Source organism: Vitis riparia, chromosome 15 (genome assembly GCF_004353265.1).
Source record: "Vitis riparia cultivar Riparia Gloire de Montpellier isolate 1030 chromosome 15, EGFV_Vit.rip_1.0, whole genome shotgun sequence".
In the NCBI taxonomy this organism is placed as follows: Eukaryota; Viridiplantae; Streptophyta; class Magnoliopsida; order Vitales; family Vitaceae; genus Vitis; species Vitis riparia.
The window spans coordinates 16,120,770-16,127,324 of NC_048445.1; the positions used below are offsets into that span (position 1 = coordinate 16,120,770).

At 41.3% G+C, this 6,555-nt stretch overlaps 1 pseudogene; it reads left to right on the forward strand.

The window, feature by feature from the left end:
* Window positions 1-429: 429 nt before the first annotated feature.
* Window positions 430-5,835, forward strand: LOC117932008 (annotated as a pseudogene).
* The last annotated feature ends 720 nt before the right edge of the window (window positions 5,836-6,555 follow it).

Consider the following 6,555-nt stretch of genomic DNA (forward strand, 5'->3'; position numbering starts at 1 on the left):
ATAAATTTTGTTGATACCCTTACATGCCAAGCTACCAAGATTCGGGTTATCAAATGGCGCCGTTGCAGGGGAAGGTGCTACTTCACTGTGAATACATTAGCTAGAGGTAACTTGTGAGACTTCTCATGAGTAAGGTGAATTCTATTCCATTTTTCATTTACTAACTTTTTATTTTAGTTTTAGAATATTTTTAACTTAGTTTAGATAAGTTTCTTTAAGCTTTTAACTTTCATTTTTAGTTTATTTTTCATACTCGGTTTTTCCTTCCGCATGCTCTGTTTTTCTTTTTTTTTTTCTTTTTCTTTGTTTTGTTTATTTGTTTTGTTTCAGCTGAATCCGTGCATGCCCTATTGGATTAGAGACCAATAGGGAAGGTTAGTGCGGATAGAGACTCCACGAGCTACTGAATTAGAGATCATTTTGGAAGTCATGGCGAATCAGCCAGAGGATCAACATTCACAACACGGGCAGGAGAATGATCCGAACTTGTATAGGTCCATGAGGGACAGGATGCACCCTCCGAGGATGAGTGCACCATCTTGCATCATTCCTCCTACAGAGCAATTGATTATCAGGCCACACATCGTGCCTCTGCTTCCTACTTTCCATGGGATGGAAAGTGAAAATCCATATGCGCACATAAAGGAATTCGAAGATGTGTGCAATACTTTTCAAGAAGGGGGAACAGCTATTGAGCTTATGAGGTTGAAGCTCTTTCCATTCACATTAAAGGACAAAGCCAAGATATGGCTCAATTCCTTGAGGCCGAGAAGCATAAGAACATGGACAGAACTTCAAGCTGATTTTTTGAAGAAGTTTTTCCCTACTCACAGAACAAATGGATTGAAGAGACAAATCTCTAACTTCTCAGCACGTGAGAATGAAAAATTTTATGAATGCTGGGAGAGGTATATGGAGGCCATCAATGCATGTCCTCACCACGGCTTTGATACATGGCTTTTGGTGAGCTATTTTTATGATGGCATGTCATCTTCAATGAAGCAGATATTGGAGACAATGTGTGGGAGTGATTTCATGAGTAAGAACCCTGAGGAGGCTATGGATTTCCTAAGTTATGTCTCAGAGGTTTCCCGTGGATGGGATGAGCCCAATAACAGAGAAATGGGAAGAGGCCAGTTCAGCAAATGTCAAGAGGGGGGATGTACAATCTGAGTGAAGACATGGAGATGAAAGCCAAGGTAGCTGCCATGGCTAGAAAAATAGAGGAAATGGAGTTAAGAAAAGTTCACGAAGTCCAACCTATTTCAGAACCTCAATAACAAGCCAATCCTTGTTCCATTTGTCAGTCATTAGAACATATGGTGGAGGAATGTCCCACCATTCCAGTAGTAAGAGAAATGTTCGGTGAACAAGCTAACCTGATTGGCCAATGGAAGCCAAATTCAAATGCTCCCTATGGCAACACGTACAACTCTAGCTGGAGGAACCACCCAAACTTTGCATGGAGGCCAAGGCCAAACCCATATCAGTCACCAGCCCAATCAAGCCAACAGAGTCAAGGTCAATCCTCAGTTGAGCAAGCACTCATAAGCCTTAGCAAGGTTATGGGTGACTTTGTGAGTGAGCAAAAATCCATCAACTCTCAACTAAATCAGAAGATTGACAACGTAGAGAGTACATTGAACAAGAAGATAGATGGGATGCATAATGAGTTGTCTCAGAAAATTGACAACATCCAATATTCCATCTCAAGGCTCACAAATTTGAACACTGTCAATGAGAAAGGGAAGTTTCCCTCTCAGCCTCACCAAAATCCTAAGGGGATACATGAAGTGGAATCCAAAGATGAGGATTCTTCAAAGGTGAGGGACGTGCAAGCTATTATCACTTTGAGAAGTGGTAAGGAAGTGCATCAGCCAGAGCATGATCAGAGGAAAGCCAAAGAAGACAAGGCTGATAGAAAAGAACAAAAGGGAAAGGAAGTTCAGATGAAAGAAAGCATCATTCCTAGCATGGATGAGGAACCTCAAATTCTTTTAAAGGAAGACATGATGAAGAAGCACATGCCTCCTCCATTTCCTCAAGCCTTGCATGGGAAGAAACCGATCAAGAATGATTCTGAGATTCTTGATGTGTTAAGACAAGTGAAGGTGAATATTCGTTTACTTGATATGATCAAGCAAGTACCCACATATGCAAAGTTTTTGAAGGACTTGTGCACTATGAAAAGAGGACTCAATGTCACAAAGCAAGCCTTCCTAACCGAGCAAGTGAGTGCTATAATCCAATGCAAGTCTCCAATCAAGTACAAAGATTCGGGGTGTCCTACAATCTCAGTCAATATTGGAGGAACCCAAGTGGAGAAGGCATTGCTTGATTTGGGGGCTAGTGTTAACTTGCTTCCATACTTTGTATACAAGGAGCTGGGGTTGGGATAACTCAAGCCAACATCGATCACCCTATCCTTAGCTGACCGATCAGTGAAAATCCCCAGGGGGGTAATAGAGGATGTATTGGTTCAAGTTAACAAATTCTACTATCCAGTAGATTTTGTGGTGCTTGATACGGATCCCATTGTCAAAGGGATCAACTATGTTCCAATCATCCTTGGAAGACCATTCCTTGCAACATCCAATGCAATCATCAATTGTAGGAATGGGGTCATGCGACTCACTTTTGGGAATATGACATTGGAACTCAACATCTTCCATCTATGTCAAAAGCACATCCATCCTAAAGAAGATGAGGGCCCAGAAGAAGTGTGTATGATAGATACCCTGGTGGAGGAGCATTGTAATCAGAGTATGCTTGATCAGTTTGAAGAGAATCCAGATGAAAGCCATGAAGATCTTGATGATGGGTTAGCTGAACCCATGGGAATGAATGCCGTTATGTCAAACTGGAGACAAAAGCCAGTGATCCTCCCTTTGTTCAAGGATGAGGAAGAGATGAAAGAAGCTAAGGATGCAATCCTTAAGCTTGAATTGGAGACCCTTCCTGCCGAGTTGAAGTATGCCTACTTGGAGGAAGGTAATAAAGCCCCGGTGGTAATTTCTTCTTCTTTAACAATTTCACAAGAGGACAATCTTCTAAGAATCCTTAGAAAGCACAAGAAGGCCATCAGATGGCAAATTTCTGATTTGAAGGGGATAAGCCCATTGATTTGCACGCACCATATTTATATGGAGGAGGGAGCTAAGCCAACTCGTCAGCCACAGAGGAGATTGAATCCTCATATGCAAGAGGTAGTAAGGGCTGAAGTGTTGAAGCTTCTTCAAGCGGGCATCATTTACCCCATTTCAGATAGCACTTGGGTGAGTCCAACCCAAGTTGTTCCAAAGGAGTCTGGGATAACCGTAGTCAAGGGGGAAAATGGAGATGAAGTGTCCACACGCCTCACAACTGGTTGGAGGGTGTGCATTGACTATAGAAAGCTGAACACAGTAACGAGAAAGGATCACTTTCCTTTACCTTTCATGGATCAAGTCCTTGAGAGAGTATCTGGGCATCCTTTTTATTGCTTCTTGGATGGGTATTCCAGGTATTTTCAAATAGAGATTGATGTGGAGGACCGAAGAAGGCTACCTTCACTTGTCCATTCGGCACCTATGCTTATAGGCGGATGCTTTTTAGATTATGCAACGCTCCTGCTACCTTCCAACGATACATGCTTAGCATCTTCAGTGACATGGTTGAACGAATCATGGAAGTCTTCATGGATGACATAACTGTGTATGGGACTTCTTTTGAGGATTGTTTGTCACATCTTGAAGATGTTTTGAAAAGATGCATAGAGAAAGACCTCGTACTCAATTGGGAGAAGTGCCATTTTATGGTAAATCAAGGTATTGTTCTTGGGCATGTAATCTCAAAGAAGGGTATAGAGGTAGATAGAGCTAAGGTGGAACTAATTGTGAAGTTGCCACCTCCCACCAATGTAAAAGGAATAAGGCAATTCCTTGGGCATGCCGGGTTCTATAGGAGGTTTATAAAGGATTTTTCCAAGATTGCCAAACCTCTTTGTGAATTATTGGTGAAGGATGCCAAGTTTGAGTGGGATGATAAATGTCAAAGGAGTTTTGAGCTTCTTAAGCAATTCTTGACATCAGCGCCCATTGTGAGAGCACCAAATTGGGAGTTGCCATTTGAAGTGATGTGTGACTCAAGTAATTATGCCATTGGGGCTGTTTTGGGACAAAGAGAAGATGTTAAACCTTATGTGATCTACTATGCAAGCAAGTCTTTGAATGATGCTCAAAGGAATTACAGCACCACTGAGAAGGAATTACTTCTTGTGGTGTATGCTTTAGATAAGTTCAGAGCTTATTCGATAGGGTCTTCCATTGTGGTATTCACGGATCATTCAGCTTTGAAGTATTTGCTAACCAAGCAGGATGCCAAGGCTAGGTTGATTAGGTGGATACTTTTGCTTCAAGAGTTCAACCTCCAGATCAAAGATAAGAAAGGTGTTGAGAATGTGGTAGCTGACCACTTGTCAAGGCTCAACATCGCTCATGACACCCATGGACTTCCCATAAATGATGATTTCCTTGAGGAATCCTTGATGCTTGTGGAGGAAGTGCCATGGTTTGCACACATTGCCAATTACCTGGTCACAGGAGAAATACCAAGTGAATGGAGCTCTTAGGACAAGAAGAATTTCTTTGCCAAGGTCCATGCATACTATTGGGAGGAGCTTTTTCTCTTCAAGTATTGTGCGGACCAAATTATAAGGAAGTGTGTGCCTGAACAAGAGAAGCATGGGATCCTATCTCATTGCCATGGGAATGCATGTGGAGGCCACTTTGCCTCTCAAAAGACGGCAATGAGAGTTCTTCAATCGGGCTTTTGGTGGCCCTCACTTTTTAAGGATGCCCATGAGGTAAGTAAAGGATGTGATAAGTGCCAAAGATTAGGCAAGCTTTCAAGGAGAAACATGATGCCTTTGAACCCCATCTTGATAGTGGATCTTTTTTATGTTTGGGGTATAGACTTCATGGGACCTTTCCCTATGTCTTTTGGCCACTCCTACATCTTGGTAGGAGTTGATTATGTTTCAAAGTGGGTTGAAGCTATACCCTGTAGAACCAATGATCACAAAGTGGTTCTCAAGTTCCTAAAAGAAAACATCTTCTCGAGGTTTGGAGTGCCTAAAGCAATCATCAGTGATGGAGGCACTCACTTTTGCAACAAGCCCTTTGAAGTTCTTTTGGCCAAGTACGGAATTAAGCATAAGGTAGCTACACCTTATCATCCTCAGACGAGTGGCCAAGTAGAGCTAGCCAACCGGGAAATTAAGAACATCTTAATGAAGGTGGTGAACACCAATAGGAAAGATTGGTCTGTTAAGCTCCTTGATTCCCTATGGGCGTATAGGATGGCTTATAAGACTATCCTTGGGATGTCACCGTACCGTCTTGTTTATGGCAAAGCTTGCCATCTTCCCATTGAGATTGAGTTCAAGGCATGGTGGGCCATTAAAAAGCTCAACATGGATTTAACTACGGCTGGGCTAAAGAGGAGTTTGGATTTGAATGAGCTTGAGGAATTGAGAAATGATGCCTATCTCAACTCAAAAATAGCTAAGGAAAAGCTAAAGAGATGGCATGATCAGTTGGTGACCAAGAAAAAAATTTCAAGGGACAAAGAATCTTGCTATATGACTCTAAGCTTCACCTATTTCTGGGAAAGCTCAAATCAAGGTGGGTAGGGCCTTTTGTCATCCACCAAGTGCACTCACATGGAGTAATTGAGTTACTTAACTCAAAAAGTGAAAAGACCTTCAAGGTAAATGGGCAAAGACTCAAGCCCTACATCGAGCCATTTTCCCGTGACAAAGAGGCACTCAACCTCCATGACCCATCACATCCTTGAGAAAGTGTGGTAAGTTGATGAGCTTAGCATAAAAAGCTAAGGGCTCATCTCTTTTTGTTTTAATTTTAGTATTACATTCTTGTTTACTTTGCATTTTTAATACTTTTGCACATATTTTGTTTAGGTTTCTTAGTTTTGACTTTGATTTTTTATGTTTTTAATGGAGCTTTGATGTCCAATAGCAGGTACGAAAGCTCACAAGCTCACAAATGTGGAGAGAAAGGTGAAATAAGGGAGAAATATCTAAGTGCAAGCTTAAAAGCCCATTTTGCAACTCAAAAAGTGAGTTGCGAAAATTTCGCAAGGTGAATTTCACCTTGCGAAATGCACATTTTGGCAAGATGCAATTTACAACCTCTCAGGATTGCACTTTCGCAAGGAGTAACCGGTGCGAAAATTTTCGCAAGTCATTTTTCACCTTGCGAAATTGTTTTCAAAGCAAATATCAAAATGCAACCTCTCGGGATTGGTTTTTAAGGGGAGTAGCTAGTGCGAAAATTTGGCAAGGTGAATTTTCACCTTGCGAAATTTTTTCTTCATGCTTACCAAGGATTTGATTCTTTTTAAATTCATTTTCAAACTTCAATTTTCTAGTTTTAACACTCCTCAGTTCATCCCCGTACTTAGACAAAATTTTCAAATTTTTTTCATGGTCAAAAACCCTTTTTAAAGTCTTCTCAACTTCATTTTTCATGCACAAAACACTATTCACCTTGCATT